General features: G+C 39.5%; 1 long non-coding RNA gene across 1 annotated transcript; it reads left to right on the plus strand.

The window, feature by feature from the left end:
* Nucleotides 1–380: 380 nt before the first annotated feature.
* On the plus strand, nt 381–3,876 carry LOC110839416 (uncharacterized). The gene is made up of 3 exons (XR_002546472.2): nt 381–513; nt 1,032–1,122; nt 2,644–3,876. It is a non-coding gene; the product is annotated as an uncharacterized LOC110839416 (long non-coding RNA).
* The last annotated feature ends 19,426 nt before the right edge of the window (nt 3,877–23,302 follow it).

The following is a 23,302-nucleotide window of genomic DNA, read 5'->3' on the forward strand; positions in this document are numbered from 1 at the left end:
TGCCATCCCTGCGCATGTGCGTACGATAGTTACCTTCAACCAACAGTCACACGATGAGCGTGTTCCATTGCAGCAACTGATTACAAAGAGCATGCAGAAGGCGCTTTTTCATTAAAGGCAATGTTGATTGATGTTCATCTGTCTCAGAAGTTGCCTGCTTCTGATAGGAATACGAACTACTATTGTATGTAAATGAGGCAAATAAACACGTACAGTCCATTTAGAAACAAATCCCTCCTAAAATATAAATTTTAAGGTAATAAAAAGGGGATTATTTTATCAAAATGTTCATATTATTTGGTAATTTTCTCAAGGACTTGACGTATATGCTCCATGGTGCATCGAACCACGGAGTCTCTTGACTGTTCTTGTTTCAGCAGTTGCCGATACTGCGTGTAGTCACGGAAAAGATAAATGCGTCAGTTAAGAAACCGGATTAGAGGCAAGAGAGTGATTGAGCTGGATCGTCATCAAAAAACGAAAGAAAGAAGTTGGATTTAAATGAGAGGAGAAGTAAGTTTACTTTCTATTTCATTTCCCTTTCGTTTGAGAATCAGCTTGTAAGTCGGCCAAGTTAGCCAAGTATAATAAAAATAAAAGCAGGTAACAATTCCATGTCCATATGAGGCGTGGAATAGATTGCTTGCTGACCAAGGTCAATGTCACAGTACTACTGTTACCTGTTCTTTTACTACAACTAACTCACTGTGAGGTTTAAAAAGATTTGTAGCCGTAAATAAACAGAGACAAGAGTTGCTTCTAATTCTGTGGAAACAACGACGTAGCTGAGCTCGTGGTAATTAGAACGGCCTCGTGTCTGAGAAATGCTGTCGTAGTCAAAATGTCCGAAACATTCTGTGTAATGTGTGCTGCGATTGATTGTAGTTTTCATTGGATATTTTACTTTTGCCATATTCTATGCATATCATCGGACGACTGCTTGAGGTTTTCAACCGTCGTGGTTCATCCACTCTGGTCTGTCCGTTCCAGAATGATCTGCAACTGAATATTTTACGTTTTAAAATTTTTAGGACTGCAGTTGGGGGATATCAGCTGGTTCCGAGATCTCTACCTACGCCGAACAAAACAGAATAATCCAGACATCCATGTCCCGAGTTAAAAGTAGGTAAAGTTCAGAGTACCACTGAGTTGCTAACAGCAGGAATTACGTTCATGACATCACCTTGCTAACAAATTCGTTCGTAACAGTTAACTATGTAACGGCCATTAATCAAATAAGCACTAGTCTTATCCGAAATATTTAAAAATTTTACAAGAAAATTTACACGTAATCTTCAGTTACTATGTGCGAATCAAAATCGTTTGACTTACTGATTGAATCATGGTCGTGTCAGAACTTATTTCTCGCAATTATGAATGTGTTACAGGTTGTTATTCCTATTATTATTATTATTATTATTATAATCAGTAGTAGTAGTAGTAATAGTAGTAGTAGTAGCATCAGCAGCAGTAGCAGTATTTATTTTTTGGAGAGGAGAGCTCTTTGCTTAAATACACAGTTTTCCTTCGTCAAATTTGGTGGACGTGAGTAAAAGGCGCCATGTTTGGAACTGTTTAAAAATTTCATACAATGATTATGAGTATAGTTCTGGTGTACGAGTATTTCTGTACCAATTTTCGTCAAGTTAAGCTCCAATTGCTTATTAGTCGTCACCTAACCAAAAGCTAAACAAAAAAATGTCGTGCAGCCTCCGTGAGTTTGTTTTACAGTCTACATAGAAATTACCTCAACATTACTTCAGCAGATTTTTCCGATGATTATTACACATCGATCTGCACCCCATATTAACTTCGTCCGCCATGTTTTTACTACCGATTGTAGGAAACTATGAAGAGTGTGGCACTGGAGTATAGACTCCAGTGCCATACAGTGCGTTCGAACTAAATTTCTTTTAAATCAGTCATTCAGTAATTGAGAGGGTGTCTTATAAACACACATCGTGATCGGAAGTAAACAGAGAAGTACCAAGGTTGTGTGGCATCCAGTGTCGTGATGTTTATACCGTGTGGTAAATGTCGTTTTCGGTGGTATCATTTCCTTCAGTTATGTCTCTGGAAGATGAACTTGGGTTTACCAATGCTCTTTTTGGTAACGAATTTGTGCTTTACACTAATGTGAACTATTTGATTTGGCGGACTTACTTAAATGTCTAATCATAGTAAACAATACGTGACATTTTGCTGTGCAGTATCATAATAAATGTTTCATATTTTCCTGTGTTTATAGAAACGTCCACTTGTACCATTAATTAAACGCGTAGTTAGTTTTAATGTGCCGATACGTTCAAATGTACGTTATCTGTTTTAAAGCCTCCTTTGTAGATTCAATGTGAGTAGCAAGAATCCCATATCGTCTTAAAAACAATTACTGAAAGTAACAGAAAACCTACCGGAAATATTGGACAGTTCTGAGAGTTCCGTTCATGTTGGTGATCATTTTATTTTCTCAATCAGCAGGCTCTATTGGCTAAGAATTAAATCTTGAGTTTATTATGGGCGTCGGAACGTTATAATTTTTAAACGAGCCGAAGGGAACGCGAAGCACGCCCTGAAATATCTTGACAGTTTGGAGTAGGCAGCTGTTTTATTACACTGCTAACACAACATTTTTCTCTCTTCAAGGTAACAGGTGCCTTGTAGATATTAAAAAGTCTTCCGCGTGGGAGCAGAGTCAACTGAAGAAACAAGTGATAGCAATTTTACCGCACATGTTAATCGCTACGTCAACGTAAAACTGCCAGAATCGATTCAAGGCGGCTGTCTGAATATGGATCTCGCCTTTCACCCGCCACGCGAGGAAGGTCGGGACATGAAGCATATTACGAGTTTCGTTAAGGTGCACATTTAGTAGAGAATTAGAACTTTCCAATTCAATGCAGACTTGATGTTGGTTGTAGGTGGGTGAGAATTACTTATTCCGTTTGGAAATCCACATACACGCTTCAATAAAGGCCGTTCTCCCCAGCTGTGTTGCTGGCGGAGACCCATTGCACAGTAAGGCATGCAAAACAGTACACAGTAAGTAGTGTACTGGTTCGAATCTCACAGGTTGTGAAAGTCAATAATATGTTTGCTCCTTTTAAAAGGGAATGTTCGTATGTTGTCTTGTTTATTGAAGTAATGCTTAGTTCTTTTTGCGGAAGTTAGGTTTAGCTTGTGAAATTTAGTGGATCTATAAAGATTTCCAGAACAGAGAGTAGAGTCGTTGGCGGATTCATCAGTGAGGGACTTCTATATTTGAAGATGGCAGACATAGGAACTGTAAAGATTCAGATTTCCAGTCCATGGAAAACAAAAATTGCTATGATGATGGCTGTCTTCTGTGTTGTTGAGCCGTATGGTCTCGTAGAAGTTTAGCGACGTGCTGCCTTCATCATCAGGGATAATGCAACAACCCAAAAGACAGCCATCCTCATAGGCACTGCCTTGAGAACTTCAAATATCACAGAGATACGGTGATGATGGTGGTTTATTGATTTAGGCCTGCTTATTTATTTAATGACGTTTGTAGTAGCTGAGATGATAGGATGATTAATGATCGGTGAATTGGAAGCAAGCGATCATGTCTTAACGTAAAGTTTGTCTGCTACCCCAGAATTTGACGGGAGGGTCTGAGAAAAACGACAGAAACCTTTGTCGGAGTAGCAGATACTCTGGGACGAGATTTGAATTATAAACATCCCGAATTGAAGCAAGAGTGGCGTACTAACCATTTCGCCCGTGAGGTTCGGTCGTAATGTTGATGGTAATAAAAATATGTAGCATATATTCGTGGATGTTAATTTGTAGGGTTTTTATTCTTCAGTTGAGAAAACATTTTGAAATGGGTATTGCATTAAACGACACAACTTTTAACATCCTGAGGAATTATTTTAGAATTGGAGAAGGAAGTCCGTGGCTCAGAGATGTGATCGGACCAAACTTATTCCAGTTGCCTCCATCACAAATTATTGCTTCGTCTAGCATCTTATGTCGAGGAAAAGAGGATGAAATTTGTCTGTTATGTTCTGCGTGCCAGAACAACTTAAAGGATTTGAGTGTTATTGCTTACAGAGACGTGACAGGTCTGCGAGGTCTCCGCCCAAAATGGTCGAAACGACTTGCCGCTTGCATGCTTCTCAAATCAGAAGCTATCTGTTGTCGGTTTCATGGACCACTCTCTTCCATCTAAGTTAAATATATCAGTTATGGCTGAAATAAATTGGTATTCACTTTCAGTATGGTAATTTGCTACAAAGGAAATTCCTGGTAAACTTCTTAATAGGCCTACTTTGTTTCCATTTGAATTCCATCAGCTTGTCGTCTGCGTTTGGAATACTGATTTCGTATGCGTGGCATTCTACATGGCTTTAGGAACCCTTTCTTCTTTAACATGGCGACTGGAACTGCGTACGTCTTCCCAATGAAACTTTGTGGTTATTTAGAATGACATCTAAATTCGTGAAGTAGTCATTGGGATTTACTTCGTATTTGAGAGGCTTCGGTTGTGAATCTTCCCGGAGAGCACTTTCCTGAGTGACTGATTTGAGGTTTTCCTCAGTCACTTTATACACTTGATGGAACAACTCTTCACTAAATGCTACCAAAGTGACCACACTGTTTTGCTTCTGCGCATTTATTGCCATGTGCCATCGTGAGCAAAGGAGGAGGGGGATTGGATTTATTTGGCTCAGGACAGAGACAGGTGGCGGGCTCTTACGAACACGGCATTGAACCTTCGGGTTCTACAAGGCGTCGAATTTTTGACTAGCTGAGCGTACTATCAGCTTCTTAAGAATTACTATCCTCCATGGAGCTAGTTGGATGGAACATAACCTAAAAATATGCTCCTATCCATTTTAATATTATTCTACTACAGCTCGTATTTGTCGTAAGTGATCTTTTCCCTTTAGGTTTCCCTGTAATAATCTTGCAAACCACGCGTTTTCTCATCTCTGCCATGCGTGATAACTACGTCTCTCGCAAATGTCAGCCTCCTTGATTTGGTTACCCTAATGTTTTTGGAGCATTTCAAGTTGTGGAGCTCGTTTTGCACACCACCTTTCTGTTAGAAATGCTTCACCTCTGCTGTTATGTCAGAAATCATTGTACTCCCTTTGCGTCTTGCTTAAGCCCGTGTTCGAAGCAGTCCCTTAACGTGCCATTAGGGTGAGAGGAAAATCTTGACTGAGTGGAGTTCCTGCCCTAATTGACGTCAGAAAAGATTTCACTCAGGTTGACATCCTCGTTAAGCGGGTGAAATTTTCTCTCCTCTTGCCTGCCATAACGACAGGCAAGAGGCTCTGTGTTTTCTGTTTAGAGCGAAATTCGAGGCGATAAGTTCAAATAGATGGCTTGGCAACTTTCTGATTTAAATTCCTCTTAATAATTTTGGTAACTTTCCTACCTCATTCGAGAATCTCTGCAGCTGAGAGAGTGTCCTTAAGTATAAAACCCAGAAACAGGTTTTAAGATGCGTATTCTGTTCCTTATATCTTATCTGACTAATTCGTATGCATTTTGTTGCTAATCCCCCATACAGAGGACGTCCAATTCTTGTATATATTCCCAACACTTGACATATTCTAATGTCGCCTTCAGTTCAGTAAATATAAAAGAAAACAATGCCTGGTATTAAAAGTGTCATATGAGAAATATGACGGTCAGAACAAGCTGCTAGTGGGTCATGCTTCGTATGAATGGTTGGTATTCAGTTAAAATGGACACTTGCGTAGGTACTAGTAGAGCAGACACGGCAGCCCGAGACATTGTTACGGCAGAGAAGCTATTGTTATTCAGAAGGCATTGAAACGTTTGAAGGACCAGGGCTGGACCGTAAGATCTGAGAGATAATTAAGAAAGTGTGGAGTCATGTACAGTTAATTTTACATCGACATTCTCTCGGTCTGCCCTATTTTGAGGTTCCACCTTCGGCAGATTAATATCTGAAGGGCTACAAAGGCACAATTGGCCAAAATTAATATAGCCTATACACTAAATATGATAATAGGAAATAGAAGAAACAGCTTGGAAGGCATAGGCAAATGACTGGGAGGATGATATTAAAACGGATCATAAATAAATAAAGTGAGAGGGGGTGGAGAATTAAAATAGTCGGGGCGAATCTGCGCCTTTGTTGTTAGAAGTAAGTGTCAAAGGGCTCCGAGAGGTGAAGGGGTAGCAGACAAGGAAGTGTATGTTGTCAATGCTGTAAACATTATTTCCTGGCGGTGATACCTCGCAGATCTGGTTTTCATGCAGACATGCTGTATTATTTGGAGATGACTCTCATGTGAGATATTGCTTCGTGTAGTCTGATAGAAATTCATCGACATACTTACTGCCTTCATCATCAGAGCGACTGCCCTAATGATGGAGGCAGTATGATCCTCTGATATATCAGCAGCTTTCTACAAGACTACACGGCACAACATCGCATCTGTAAACTTGTCCCCGCGAGAATATATCACATTTACTGTGCTCTGCAAATATACACAATAAATGTACTTCGTTAGCTGCAACGAAAAATTTATTATAATTTATCTATCTACTTATTTATTGCATAATAACCACGTATCGTCTTAATCACTAGTTCGTGTCTTCATATTTACGGCGTCTTTGCATGTCCGACACAGTCTGACGTCAATACTAGACTCTTTGGACGCCGAATCCTGCTTGTCTTTGTTAAACACGCAAGTGCGTTATTAAAGTAAGATACCAGACAAACTTCAGTTACGAGGCTGTTAGATCACACAGGATGAGGCCACTTCGATGAGACATCGCGTCTTCCGTTCAGAACAACAGTGAGGATTGGATTAATGCGTGATCTCAGACCGTTGCTTGGAAACAGTTCACAGAGACCAGTTGTCTTGTTGGTCATGCCGCACATTGTTGGCGCCAGTACGTGTTGTTATTATTGTAGAAGGTCTCTGGTGACCTCCAGCCAGTGACCCTGTGCTGCAAAACTTCTTGACGCAACCCACACACCTGTTTTTGGTAACGACAGTTCCATCAGAGGGCCTGGGAAAAACGTCGTAGGAAAAGATCCTCATTCTTAAGATGGCTGATAAAATAAGTTGTGTCGCAAAGTAAATTTAATTTCCTTGTCTTACGTCTTCTGTAGCTGTTTCAATATACGAAATACTTGGTCAGTTAACAGACTGTGCAATTGACAGACTGGCTGGACCTTCCTTGTCCCCGTTATTTTAATAACAAAACGTGTTATGCGGGTGGCCTTGGCCCCTGCGACTTTATAACCTCGACCTCGGTCCATTTGGATACACTCCAACAATAGAAGTAACAATCAAAGTGTGGTTCAGGGTCTTGCAAAGATCACTTCCTATTATGGAAACCTGAGAAATTGTACTAACATTTGTGTTTAATGTGTGAAATTATTAAGCACTACAAGGATAGTGCCATTATTGGTCATGACTTAATGACACAAAGGAGCAGCAAAACGCTCTAATGTTAAAGAGCATTGCTGGCAGGTTCAAATTGCAGGTGTGTGATTTATAAATCTCTCGGCAAGCCTGTACTTCAATGCGCTAGTTAAAAAGGCCTTCTTCTTATTCACATTATTTAGGAAGTTTATTAAGGATGCACGTAAAATATTGATATTGTACACCGGAAGGTCAGAAATTACACAATTTATAAAAATCTTTCCTGTAGGCTAATAATTTCATCATTCCAGTACCTACAGTCTAAGAAAACACAAATGAAGGACTGTATTTTCAGTAGCTGTTGTTTGTATTTTAATTACACTTTACTTTTTATATTTACATATTGAGATTTTCTTACTTATTTGATAGATATATGGTTTGGATCCCAGCCGATACCAATGACAGTAACTTGAAGTTCACATTCATTTAATCTCTACATCCACGTAAATTCCAGAATAGTGCCTAGAAACACGGAAGATGTCGTCTTTCTGTTCCTCTATCCAACTAATCGTCATTTCTCATTTGATGCTGCTCAAACACTGCAGTTGATACAACATCTATACGTAACCGAACAAATAAATTAGACCGATAAGAACGATAATAGCACAAGGAAAAGTTCGTATTGTAGGCAGAGAGCGGGGATTTGCGTCATGTGGCACGTCTACTTAACGAAACTAATTTCTTGCGAACGCAGTTCCATGTAGTGTGACGCGTGAGACCGAACTGCGAGGAATTTAGAGCCCTCCATAACCAATGTCATGATAAGAACTTTTAGGCGAATAAACGGAACGGCTTGGCAACGTAAAACGAGTAAAGGTACCAGAGTCCACCGGAATAAAGCGTGTAGCACAGTTCACAACATATTTTTTCCTGTGGCCAACCATCGTTTTATAACTTTTGCATCTTGGGCAAAAATTAACCGGCGAAATGGAGCGGTGGAAATCCGCTTTTGAAAACAATATTCTCGCGTTTCATGAACACCGATAAATAGTTACTGTGTCCATAAGTTCCCGCCACTTGAACATGCCAGATTAATAAATTCCACAACCCTATCCTATTTTCTAATAACAATTTTAATTTTATCACATCTGTGGCCTCTTGCCTTTAGGTTTTCCCGATTAACATTTTACATACATTCTCCATCTCTCCAGTCCTTGTAGCAGTAATCATCCTCATTCAGGACACATTTAATTTAAATATTGATACATAAGTACGTATTTAAACCAGACGTGGGGAATATCTTGATACAGCGTAACTTACTGACTCATCCGTCACAATCTCGCAACTGGATCTTTGTAATGAATGAGCTGAATCCAGTTCACAAGTTGTTCCCTTAGATTAAAGTTGTTATACGACTTTATCTTCCTGATAGTTTAATTTCTTCGGGTTGCGTGCTATATATCTGGCACATCCATGACCGTCATGTTTCCGATAGTCACAAAAAAGGTCATTCCACTCATTTTTCTCGTGTAAAAATATTCTGGTCAGTACTATACGTTAAAACACTTTATTTGATGTGTAAATTATGAAGGGAGTCTCGAAAAGAAAATGAAATATAATTTTAAGTTACTGGCATAATTAATAGACGTCTCTCAAATTAATTAAAAATAGTAATTATTTTGAAGTTAATAGGTGTTTCTAACTCGTAGAAGCATTGTGATTTCTTGCGTAATAAACAACTTGTTTGAATTCAGCTGATTTTGCATTGAAAACACGTCATAAACCTTAAACAATAGGAATAACTAAAAAGCACAACAGTTTTATACATACAGAAAGATCTACCGTGATCAAACAAGCATATTAGAGATGGTGGTGGACACTTCCTTAAATGCCTCGTAAATTACTCTGCAGGAACCTGTTTGCCCATACAGTTCGTGAAACACGAGCTCATTCAGAATGAGTGTTATGAAACATGACTGTGTTCCCATGTTTACCTCGGCATTTTCGTCTGATCTTCAGTGCCATCTACCGCGACTTACTTTCCTCTGTTTCCTCTTATTCTTATAGAAATACTTCAAACAGTCCAGCACTCTTCATCATTTGTTGTACCACAAAATGTTTTGTTACGTCAATTCTCCCCCACCCCCCCTTCGAACGTCGTAGCCCAGCGATTGGCATTCCTGCTGAATATTTGGGATTTCCCCGCCCGAATCTCGGTCCTGAAACCGGCGTTTTCAGTTGTTCAGAATTCTTTTGTCTCTCGCGTTAATTGTGGTCTTTGTCGGCGTATTCTGAATGAAAATATTAGTTGCTCCATTTTGCGTTAGGTCAAGTGTAAATACAGGCCTCTTCTGACCATTTTAAATATTTAATGATATTTAAGAATTCAACCCGTTACCGCAAAGAAAACAACGCTTCACCATTACAAAGATCAATGGGCTAATACTGATTCAGGAAATAATAACAGTTTATTCTGAAAAACATACAAAATCCATGAATATAAATTGCAGAGTTAAAGCTGGTGGTACGTATAGTAACCAGTGGGATTTAAATGGTTAAACTGTAAATTAAAAACCTGCCTCGCCTCTTCTGTACCAAGGACTAGTGTCGGTGGAAAATCATTAGGAGGCACTTAAATGCGTAAGATTTTTTCTACTCTGTTTCACTGTAATATACGTACTCGTGTATGTTAACAGCTGAGTCAACAATAGCTTTATGTTATTGTCCTTGACAAGGGAATTGCTTTTACCTGTTACAGGCTCCTGCGTTCTGTTTAAGAAATCACAATATGATATCCTTCCATGTTTCCATGTATAAATGTGCTCCTGTTTTGAAAATACTAAACTGTCTTTAAAAGGTGCGAAGATTGAATACAAGGCCTGCCTCATGACTCATGACTCACCACAACACTGTCTTACAGCGACGGGGCTAAAGGAGCGAACCGGCGCACAAGTTTTGACCCTGCGAACAGATGTGGTCACAACAAACCGCAGATCACATTAACACGCACTCATACCATAAAAGTGAACTAGACACCTGCAATTATGCCTATGTTTCGCGCAGCAAATCTCAGCTGTTATTCAGTCTCAGGAACGAAATCTTTTACGGACTTGCTGGTTGTGTTGTTGTCAGATCCCACATGTTCAGATACACAGGTTAGACAGAATAAGTCACTGCAGGTTCAAGTGACTTTGGAAGGAAACGGTTCAGGAAATTTTAGGATTGCCGCTCAGCCACTAGGTGTTCAGCAAAATAAAAAAAAATCAGTTTTCAGGCCCAATGTGTGAACTGTGGTGTGACGTGAATGTATTTCGTGTCACTCAACGTTTATAAAAATCATTAATAAGCCACTTATAGTATTTATTAAAAACATCACCTTTTTGTAATTGAGATACGAGGTTATTATGGCAACGATTATGAAGATGGCTGTCTTCTCGGTAGGTGTGCCTTGTCCGGCTAATGTCTACCAGAGACACCACATGGACTAACAGGTCATTAAAACTGACAGCAATTATACACTTCATAAAGACAGAGCAAATCGGAACAGAAATTCATATTCCGGATCGTTTCTGTGTGGAAGATTGACAAAGAGACAATTATCTGAGCCATCTGATGCAATGTTACCAGCTGCAGTCCAGATTTGGAGGCCACACCATTTCACACGGGGGCAGACACTTGATGGCGTTCGCGAAACCAAGTTTAGACGTGGAAGACTCAGTCGCCCCCAATAAGTGGAGAGAGTTCGCCAGGCCGTCATGGAGGCAGTAATCAAGAAGACGTTTCATATCAAGACGCATTCAAACTGCCCCATAAATGGGGACCTTCATGGTTATTACACTGCACAAATGAAAAAATAAACACAGAAAATTTTGAAGCGAGATTCTCGTCTAGCATTATTGTGTCTTAGAAGAATATTCCCACTTCCTTCGAATGCTTCCATATATTCAGGAGGACAGAAGGAAAAACAAATTATTAAATATATCTTACATATATTAAAATCTAGGTTCTCACAGCGGTTAGTCTGAAGATGGCTGTCTTCTGTGTTGTAGCGCCGTGTAGTCTGGTAGGAGTTACCGACGTTTCAGAAGTCCTTCTGCCTCCATCATCAGACAGATGGGTCGGTGAACTTCTACCAGACTACACCGCGCTACAACCCAGAAGGCAGCCATCTTCGTGTTATCATCTTTTCTTGTTCATAATTTCCATCAGTAAATTCAAACAACCCTAGAATCTCAAACAAAATTACTTCTGAAGTCACTCGACAGTTCGCAGAATTCTGGCTTTCTTTGTAATCGTTCATGGAACAACCTAAATGTGTGAAAAATATGATACGTTATGGTAAGTCCAGCATTATAATACACCGTGTTGCATTGCGAGTTCTGCCTGAAAGAGCACAACACGTACGAAGTCAAATGCTCTATTTCCTCTCATTGGTCGTTGGTGTAGTTACGATTCTTAAATAAGATAGTCTTCCCGGTCGGGCCATTAGGGAGCTAATCACGAGAGACGCGAACGCTGAAATAACAGCATATTAATTAAGAAATACAACAATAGAAAGAGATAAAGAAATGTAAGAAAGATGGATCTATACGAGATGAATATAGAAATAAATCATTAATCTATGAAATTAAAGTGTTATAAATTATCTCTTTCTTTCATCGTGGACTTAATTTCGTAGTAATTAATCACATAATTCAGTCACAAAATAGTATTTGTTAAAACTTTCCCGGAATAATGTTTTTTAAGGAATAATATTTTATTAGTCTTACATCACGGTTTGTTTGAATCTTAAATGGAGTGCAGTGATGTTGAGACAGCTAGTTGATTTGATTTCCCCTGCTTTAATAATATCGGCTTATCAAACCTGATCTTGTCGCGGGAAGGTTGGCAACCCTGACGTCTGGAAGCTGTGTTACCGGTCTCCTGTCCTGCCATATTCTGTTGCTAATACGCGAATACGTGCTTCGAATATGTCGGGAAGTGATTTCAAGGTTCGAGTTTTCTTAATTTGGAAAATGGAATTCGAAGTAACAGAGGCAAGCAGAGAGACCAAAGCAGAGAACCCACTGACAATGCTGCTGCAGCGGTCTCTATATTTAGCTCACACACATACCACGGTCTTTGTATGGAGCAAATTCTTCGGCCGTGAGAGTATTTGAACCTTGTTCTTGTTTATTAGCAGGTTTTGATGTAGGTTCTTTTGTTCTGATCACTTCTCATTAAACTTTAAATATTTTCATGAATATGCTAAACTTGATACATATCTGTCACTGGGTAGTCGACTATATTTACGACGCTGTATTAACTACTGAATTTATGTAACGTCAAATGATATGTCGTTGAATATTCATGAGCCTAATGGAGTAAGGGAAGAAAATACGTGACCTATTTAAAAATATTGACCCCTCATTCGCTTGGGGGATCTGAGGAAGACCGTGTGTGATCTGAAGTACACTGATGACGAGGAAGAAGATGGCTCTCGAAACGTTGGTATTTTCTTCGTTAAACCACCTTACACGGCTGGTAGCCAGAGAAGAATTCATTATGAGGAAGACCATGTAAATCTCAGTGAGGATTGGTGGTCATCGGCAGAAATAATCTGTGTAAAATTAGTCTTTGCCGCTTTAGTAAACACCACACCATGTAAACGTATGGTGGAAGGAAATATAACTCCATGTATTCATAACCTCGGCGTTGTAAACCTGCGTATCGTTAGCTTCATGCCCCGGTCGTTGTACCAGCGAAGAAATAACGACGGTGTCCATGGGATAGGAGTGTGGGTGAGTCCCAGGGCCAGTCTGAACTTTGTGGCGAAGAGAAAAATCCTAACCTCCTGGGAATCGAACCCCGGTAGTCCAACCCGTAGCCTAGTCACTGTATCAACCGATCTTGTCGTAAGAACCAGTAACGGTAAAGAGAGGTTTATAATTTATGTTATTCTGTAGGCTATTCATCGTGTTGAGAAATGAGTAATGAAATTGAAGTGTTGTTGTACGTAATTAATTCCTTTTAGGGGATTTTATCCTTCACAAAGCACACATTTCAACGTTTAGTCATTGACAGAATATTTGTTCAAATGACACCGTATAAAGCACATATACTTAACCTACTAACTGTTCACGAAGAAGCGAGGTGGTCTCTTGCTTGATTAATACGATGAAAGCTTACACTTGCCTAACAAATTATTCAAAAGGAATATTTTTTATGAGTAACAGCGAGTAATCTCTGCTTTCAGTAGTTGAACTGGGAAAGAGCGCGAATGACAGAGGCGATTTTGAATGCCGTCGAATCAACTACTGGTAATGTAATACCTTCATACTTCTTCATCAAAGGACCACCTCAGAAAGAAACTGATAGTCATGTTTGTTTAATATTATTTACTTTCGTGAACAACATAATATATTATTCTGTTCAGTGCAGGGACTGTTTTTCGCTGATTAAATTTGCAACACTGCTACATTTGTTTACAATGAATGAATTTCCAAAAATGCAACTCAATTCTACCAACACCTGAACAGAATCTACTGTGTAAGATTTGAGGTTTTCACAGCGGTGAGTATGAAGATTTCTGTCTTCTGGGTTGTTGCGTTGTGTAGTCTGGTCGATGTTTACCAACGTTTCAGAGGTCATACTGCCTCCGTCATCAGGGCTATTCTTAGTATGAAGATTTCTGTCTTATGGGTTGTTGCGCTGTGTACAACGTTTCAGAGGTCATACTGCCCCCGTCATCAGGGCCAATAGCACATTCATCGCCCTGATGACGGAGAAAGTATGACCTTTGAAACGTCGGTAAATTTCTACCAGACTACACAGCGCAACAACCCAGAAGACAGAAATCTTCATACTCTGATGACGGAGGCAGTATGACCTCTGAAACGTTGGTTAACATCGACCAGACTACACAGCGCAACAACCCAGAAGACAGAAATGTTCAGAATCTACTGTCCCTGAGACACACATGTGTGTGCACCAACCAGTGGTTTCTGCCAAGTCGCCCTGGGCGTGTGTTCGATCTGGAACTCTTCCAACGACAGAGAACGCATATTTTCCCTTTACTCTCGCTCAAATGCAAAATACACTTTATATGTCGAAACCTGCCTTCGAGATATTTGCATTTAGCCAAGCAGGCTGCAATCAGAGAAGCGAAGGTCTTGAAGGGATTAGCAAAGTTACGTGTTCCGTTTCATTTTCTCGTAGTTATGAGTCAATCAAATGAGAGTAGCTGCGTCCTTGCCTTATAAGGGACTGTCCTCCACTCTACTCAACTCTATCAAGGTACTGATCTGACCTCTACATTTCACATCCTTTCATCAGCTGTCACAGATTGTGATGTCCGGGGTTCCGCTCCTGCGGTCGGCTTTTATGACTCAAGTTTGTCAGCAAATACTTTGTTAAGGTTAGGCTAGGTTTCACAGCCGCGAAGTACAGCCACGCACTATAAATCAACTGAACAAGATTTGAATGATTACTTTCTAGGTTACCTGCAGTAATGACACTGTACAAAAAGTTTAAGAATTAAAACGGCCTGCGCTACTTCAAATGTTACATTCCGTGACTGAGTAACTCCATGGGGTGAGGTACTTTTTCAGAAGCTAATACTCTCTTAGCAACTTAACACATACTCGCCGTTTGTTCTTCGTTACCGTACTCACAAGAGTCCGCCACCGGTCTCTATTTTGAGCCAGAAGAATCCAGTCTATACCTTCCAACCCTTTTCCTTGAAATACATTTGAATATTATCCTCCCATCTACGTCTACGTCCTCCGAGTGATCGTTTTCCTTTAGGCTTTACAATAAAAAAATTGTGTTCGTATTTTGTTATCTAAATTCCCCGCGACAACAAAAGTTGTCACTGTTTTTATATTTTACCATTATTATTATTATTAATAATAATTTTGTGTATGCTCTTTATGTTGTATTTAGTGGATTTAGCCCGGTTTCTGTGTTATCAGTTGTTTATGTTGTATTTGACTGCTGTCTATATCTTATTACAACTTACCTTCCCAACATCACAGAAGACATTCATCTTCATTCAGTCATTAAACGTCGTGTGTAAGTGGCCAATCGCTTCTAGAGTATGTACTGAAAATTGGCTAAATTAATATTGAAACCATTTTTATTGACATGACATGCGAGGTTTTACACTTCATTAATTGAAACAATGACACCATACGTTTGGCATATGGCAAGTGCTGATCTATGTCTCAAGAGGTTTTTGTTCGTAATGCATTGAATTCCTATGGACAGCTACGAGCCGCCTAGCCAAAATCGAAATACGACTCGTACTATGTATGTGATCTGTTTCATGTTCTAAGCAAGTAAATTGTTACATATGTGTACAGATATGAAAAAGGGCACAACTCATATTTATTTATGAGTAATTTTTAACTTTATTTCAAGCAATGTGCAATTTGGGCGGAATATTCCACCCCTCGTGTGGAACTCTTTTCGTACCGTGAAATGAAACCAGTTGGTTTGAATTTATGTCCTGAACTACAACAATGGCGGGTATTATCGCGTCATCTCTGGCTACAGAGACGTAATTACAAGGCGGCCATGCCTTGTACAGCTCCTGTAAGAATGCTGTAGACTTAATATGTACATGATTTCTATCGGTTACTTCAGGCAGAGCTGTCGTTTTAAACTAGGGGTGGATCATTACGCTTTACTGGGAGTGCTGCATGGGGCATTTGGAAATGCAAGAGGGTCTGATTGTCACACGAAATACGTTCATTTTTAAAACATTATGGAGGAGATGATAAATGCTTACAATATTTGAATAGAAAGCCTGAATGGAAGACACCATTGGAAGACCTGGCTGTATGTAGGAGGATAATATTAAAACGTGAATTCTTTGTTCAGGACAGCTAGTGCTAGGAATCTGTTCACGTAACTTAGGAAAATATCGAAGTTGAGTAGAATGCTTATATTCTTGGTCGTCCTGACTCCGGTAACCTGTTTATGCGATCGTGCAACAGATGCAAGAATAAATCGCTATATTTATCCTTCCTTCGTTGCAGCTACTGGCGTTGTGTAAAGGGCATATCTCATGTAACAGGTTGTTATGTGCGTACCTTAGAACGACCGTGATTAATATTATTCTACTCCCGTGTGATTTATTTGTTTTGTGTAGCTTTATGAAGGCTTCAACAGGGCAGCTTGTTTACCGAGCAAACTCAAGGAGCGAAAGCTCTCCTCCTCCTGATGTCCAGAAGAACCACACGTCAAGTCAGTAAACGGGATTCCTACGCATTAATTTGTGGAACTGACTTACTTTTACTTTCGGGGCCATAATATTATACAGCCGTTCATGGAAATACGTGATAAGTAAAGCCGTCTTGAGTGAATCCCGATGTACTTCGTGAAAGGGGAATAAATTCTTTACTCCCAGGGGTGTAAACTGCAGTGATAGTCTGTGAAACTCTTTCTTGGCTTATTGGCAATATCGATGCATTTTGTTCAAACATTATTTTTATAAATGTGGTTATGGTTATATAACCATGCCTAATAGTTCTTGGATTAATTTCCGAAACATTTAAAGCATAGAATCAAATCTTAGGATGATATTGAATTATGAATTTTAAAGGAGTAGTCCTGATTTGTTTTATTAAAGTACCAGCACAACATTTGTATCAAGGTCTGCGAAACGTCTGAGGGCCCTTACGAAATGACATAGCACTGCAACCCAGAAGACCACAAACGACGAAATTAAAATGGTCTAAACAGTACACTAAAAATCTAGTGTAGCACGTGTGAATAGGTAAAGATTTGCACCCAAAAGGGAAATATTAGTAACTAAACTATACCAATAGAAAGATCAAGATTGACAGAGTGGGTTGAACTGAATTTTAGGAGAACAGGTTGTGAAGACGAATACGGTCTGAAGGTGGTTTTTAGCTAGTTAATCCAGTTCCTTAAAGTTCGCACGAAGTTCTTTGTTGTCTCCTGTCTGAAACAAATACAATTGGAATTGGCCAACAGGTACAGTGCTGTTAAAGAAGACGTGAGACATACAGAAAAATGTTTGTTTTTCTTTCGGACGACAAAGAATATAATGATAACGTGGCGGGGAAAAAATCCCAGAGAAAACGAAAGGTAGGAACCGGTCTGTGTGTGACAGTTCTGTCGTAATTACAAAGACAAACAACAGGCATGGAGGTTTATGTAACTGGCTGGTGGTCGAACTCCGAGCCGGACTATGAAAAAACCGAGAAGGTCGCTAGCTGGACCGGACTTGTCTTTACGTGCAAAAGTGTTGTAATGGCTGCCCGTTCTAAAGTCTGCAGTAGATACACTGATTACAACTGTACCGACTACACAAAAAACACTAGTGTCAGCCGTTTCTCTCACCTTCCAACGAAACTTATTCGGGAAAGCTTTCATTCCGAAATCTTTTAGAGAAACAAGATTCTAAGCATCTGCATTGTTATTCATATGCAACGACTCTGCTATGTGGTGATCCTTTTTTGATGTATTTTGGATTTTCATAGTAGGCCACTTACCAGCCAGTATGGTCCAAAATTATTACTTTGTACCTGAATCAACGTAAGAATTTTTAATAAGATATACGAGATGTTTTAAAAGTCCCTGTATACCTGTAAGAACACATACTGGAAGTGGGAAATGATTCATAACTCCCTGTGAACCTGAAAAAAGCACTGGGTGGTGTATTGTTATAGGTGTACAAGGTCTTTTAAATCATTCTGTAAATCCCACAGATAATCCGAGCTTAACATTTTGGCAGAGTCAAGATGCTCTCTGCATTGTGCTCGTCTTTAGTCCATTGTTTCGCGTACTTATTTTTCATGGGACTCGGTTTCAGATCACTGAGTATGTCACCATTCCGAGCCTTATGCAACTTCTAGTTAGACCACGAAGGAAAATAATGGTAGTTTCCAGTGGACTAATTCTTATTGCGAGACTCTTGGTACACGAAGTGACGTAGCTAAATTTCGTCCACTGGAACATTATTAGCTACCCAACAGCCGAATTTTTATTGCTAGGAGTACTCCATTCCAAGATGCACGTAAGTTTCAAAAGCGTCGTTTATCATATTACATATCGTACTCACTCACCTTGATGTTCATTATTAGCTGCAGGAAATGTATGTAGTGGGACAAGGAACATAATTTCATCTTCATTTTATTTATTTTTGTGATCTTAGACGAGTAACTGTTATAGCTTTACGAAATTCACACAAAAAGAGCGCATGAAAATGGATACTTCTGATGAAGATTTCTGTCTTTTGGGTTGTTGCGCCGTGTAGTATGGTAGATGTTTACCAACGTTTCAGAGGTCGTACTGCCTCCGTTATTAGGGCGATTCTTAGTATGAAGATTTCTGTCTTCTGGGTTGTTGCGCTGTGTAGTCTTGTCGATGTTTACCAACGTTTCGGAGGTCATACTGCCTCCGTCATCAGGACGATTCTTAGTATGAAGATTTCTGTCTACTGGGTTGTTGCGCTGTGTAGTATGGTAGATGTTTACCAACGTTTCAGAGGTCATACTGCCTCCGTCATCAGGGCGATTCTTAGTATGAAGATTTCTGTCTTCTGGGTTGTTGCGCTGTGTAGTATGGTCGATGTTTACCAATGTTTCAGAGGTCATACTGCCTCCGTCATCAGGGTGATGAGTATGAAGGTTTCTGTCTTCTGGGTTGCGCTGTGTAGTCTGGTCGATGTTTACCAACGTTTCAGAGGTCATACTGCCTCCGTCATCAGGGCGATTCTTAGTATGAAGATTTCTGTCTTCTGGGTTGTTGCACTGTGTAGTATGGTCGATGTTTACCAATGTTTCAGAGGTCATACTGCCTCCGTCATCAGGGTGATGAGTATGAAGATTTCTGTCTTCTGGGTTGCGCTGTGTAGTCTGGTCGATGTTTACCAACGTTTCAGAGGTCATACTGCCTCCGTCATCAGGGCGATTCTTAGTATGAAGATTTCTGTCTTCTGGGTTGTTGCGCCGTGTAGTATGGTAGATGTTTACCTCTGAAACGTTGGTGGACATTACCAGATTACACGGCGCAACAACCTAGAAAACAACTTTTTAACGTTGCATAGCCCTCGTTGGCTGTAGTGAAGTTATAAGAACAATCTAATATGAAACATAGTTAATTAAATTGCAGATGTCAGTGACGAGGATTCCAGCGCCCTGCTCAATATTGATACATAGCTCATTGTCATTTGGTCGTATTGTTTTTCTAATCGATCGATGAAATGAACAGACCGCACACGCAGTGAAACTGAATTTGTCTCTGTACGTTTGTTTCCAAAATCACTAATTTAATTCTAAATTTTGTGAGCATTGACTTTGGATTTTTAATCATAACGGAGAGACTTTCAGTGCTTTATTTATAGCGCCTTTGTCGATTTGATTAATTTTCAGAAATGATTTCTTAAGTGGCTTTATAAAAAATACGACTTCAACGCAAAATTGAAATCATTAGGCAAGGCTGCGCTGTTTTACAGGTTACGATTAACATATGCCAGCATACAACTTGTCTTGGATGGGTGTAAAACTTGGTTTGACACTTGAGATGAAGCAGAAGAGAACAAGAAAAAATTCCACTTCGTCTAATTACGTGACAGTCATAAAATGAAGAACTGAATGAGTGGGATAAAATGAAAATCCACACTCAATTTCGATCAGAAATTTTAAGGGGATCTGACGTAGGGGAAGGTGGGAGGACAGTGTCATGGATCATAAAAATGTGGGAATTGGATTTATTGATTGAATTGAACTGTGTCAGGATCATGTCTCATAGCAGGTGTTTGTGAATATGGTGATGAGTCTTCGTGTTACTTAGATTTCTTAAGAAATTGGTTGATTGTACGGTTTTAAGGCATAACACGTACTAAATACAGTTAGTTTTGAAGCAGGTCGGGAGGTCGGTAATTATTCCTTTTTCTTATCATTTGAGTCCTTGGCCAGAATTTCTTACACTCCACAGACGTCACCATGAATTATCCTATACCCTTCTATCTCTACAGAAAATATATTTTCGAAATGTGAGACTGGCCAATTTAAATTTTTGAAGAAGATTACGTATGTTTATTGCATGCCTTTGCATTAACAGAGCGACCGGAAGAAATTTATAGTTTAAGAAGGCGAATCTTATAAGAAAATTGCTTTCAATAGGAAATGCGAAGAAATATTACCATATCATTCGGTATTTAGAAGCTGTAATAGAATGTTTAGTTTTAAAAGGTAACCAAGTTAATATATAAATTTGGTAACCAAATGAGCTCACATAAAAAACTGAAGTAGTTAAGAGAAATGGAGGTTTCTAGTTAATAAGATAAAGGTTAGGAAATAACTGTGTTGGAATGAGCTGTGGACTTGAAAAGTGAATAACTGTAGAACCTCATGATTACTGTATGCTAATTGTTACCATTTTCATAATGAGGTATGCGGCACTCCTGAACTTTTACGGTGTGGGAAACAGATAAAGGAAGACTGATGATAATTATCGTCATCCACATGTTAACATGCTTCATTCATACAAGATGAGACAACCACAAAGGAAAAATACCTCAGCAAAATTTACCATGGCAACAGAAGAGAACCTGACAAGAACAGCAAATGCTAATTGGAGGTGTGGTTAGCTCTGCGGTAACATGTCTAACATGACTTTAACAAGTACCGTAACAGATGTCATTACTGAGGTTTCAGACGAATAGCGGACAGTTAAAATGGCCGACGGCCGTTGCTTTACCTATACGTCATGCACTTAATTCCCACCTGTTAATCTTCTCTATATTGTCTCTGTATGTCGTCGTTAATTAACTTAAAGACAGTGGAAGTAATTTGTTCTCATACTATGAATGTATGTGGTATTTCACCTTCTCATTTTTATAAACAAGGTGATAAAAATTAATATATTCTGGAAAGTTGCGCAGTGAAGGCCCCTGAAACGTCTGTAAACTTCTACCAGGGTTCACGGCGAAATATCCCAGAAGACAGTCATTTTCAAACTCGCCGCCTTGAGAACCAGAAATCTCACAAAGTTAATGAAATTAATGCACGTTTCTGAAAATGAGACCATGGGAACAAGGTGATTCGTGGTGCTGCAGCCCATGAAGGTGTTTATTATATCGAAATAACATTTGTGATGGTAATAAGGGCACAGCAGAAGAGGAATTTTTGAATAATTTTTATTAATACGACTTCCCAGGGAATGATTCCTTTAGCTCCACGTTTAAGTCGTCCATGAGACAATGATGGTTTGACGATTGCAAGTTAAATAGAGAAGCACTCAGTGAGGTCTGGTTCAAGATTCTAGCTCCCTTCATCAAATAACGTGCCACCGAACATGAGGTAACTCAGCTGTAATATTCCTGATCAATATTTAGGAGGTACTCCGTTCAAATCTCGATCAGAGAATCGATTGTCTTGACTAAGGTTTTCGCCATTAAGCTCGGTCATTCCAAACGAATACCGAGACAGTGTCTTAAAAAGAATACGGTCATCCTTTGCAGTTGACTCTGCACAATCATACCTCCGTCTCATTCAAGGTTTAATAGCCTTTGCAGGTAATGCAGCCATAAAAAGTCGCCATCTTACTGTCGCAGAGTTTGGCCGCTTCTTGACTCATTCCGGCCTCGGTTGTTTTAATCTTTTCAGTGGTTTCTTCTTCCAGATGGTCTGTACTGCATTACTAATTTGAAAATGCCATGCAAAAGCCTGTTGGATGCTTATACAGAGTGGTTCAAAAGCTACTGTACACGCGCACAGACGCCGATGTGGAGAGTGACTGCGTGTGTCACAAGTTACATGCGTCGTCTATGGCGTGTGTACGTGTGCACATGGGCTTCTGAACCAATTCCCACTTCCATTACTGTGTTAACAGGTTCACAGGGTCTTTTGAATCGCCCTATACTATCCTATCACCAGATTACTCACAGAAAGTCGAGCCACTTACCTATCATGGGGAATTCACCACTACTTTAAAGCCTCAACAACAACAAAAGACAAAATGACATCGAGGCAGATCAGCTGATACAGTCTGTTAAATAATCAATAAAAATATTTCTGTCTGATTAGCTGACAACAGTGAATGCTGGCTTACGAGGCGGGGCAGTAAACACAGAAATGTGCGAGTCTTTCACTGACACGTGGAACAGAGACGTATGCTTACCAAATGTTCTTGGCTAAGAAAGTTCTTTAGAATGCGAGCTAAACTTCTGTCGACCAGGTGTGAAGCAGAAATTCTAAAGAAGTAGTGACTATAGAAAGTTAGCAGTTGTCATAAAAACTTCAATGTACTAAGCACGAATTAGGCGTGTTAATAACGCCTTCAGGACTCTACCGCACAAAATGGCTGTAGTATTTCTTATCGCACAGGATTTTCCACGTATTTAACAAAATGTAACCAATTTCATGAAATAAATTTCTTCTTAAGAAGCTAGTTAAGAAATTTCCCCATCCATGTAAGAAAGCCGAAGGTTCATTAGCGTGTTTACTAGTCTCTATTCTGATCCACAAGGATCCATACCACACCTTCACACCTTGTTTATTCAAGATAAATTTGAATACTATATTTTATATACGCCTGGGTCTGCCTTCAGGTTTTACATTAAAATTTTGTGTGCATTTCTCATTTCTCCCATGCTAACAAGTTAATATAATTTTAACTAACTAATTCGACCCATGGAGCAGTATCCTTCTTCAGAAGCTAATAGTACGTTCAGTTAGTCAACAAAGTGCCCTCTTTTATTAATCCAGAAGGTTTGTTCCGTGTTCACAAAAGCCCTGCTCTGAGCCACGTGAATCCAATCCACACCCCCACAGCATATTCCCAAAGGTCCATTTAGACATTATCCTCCCACTCCCATGTTTGATCACCCACTCCAATACTTGGTTAAGATTACAAATTATGGATCACTTCATAATGCAGTTTTCTCCAGCCTTGTGGTGCTTCAGACC

This window comes from Zootermopsis nevadensis, unplaced genomic scaffold, assembly GCF_977971745.1.
Source record: "Zootermopsis nevadensis isolate Lab colony 2312 unplaced genomic scaffold, Znev_1.0 Znev_ptg000028l, whole genome shotgun sequence".
Taxonomy (NCBI): Eukaryota; Metazoa; Arthropoda; class Insecta; order Blattodea; family Termopsidae; genus Zootermopsis; species Zootermopsis nevadensis.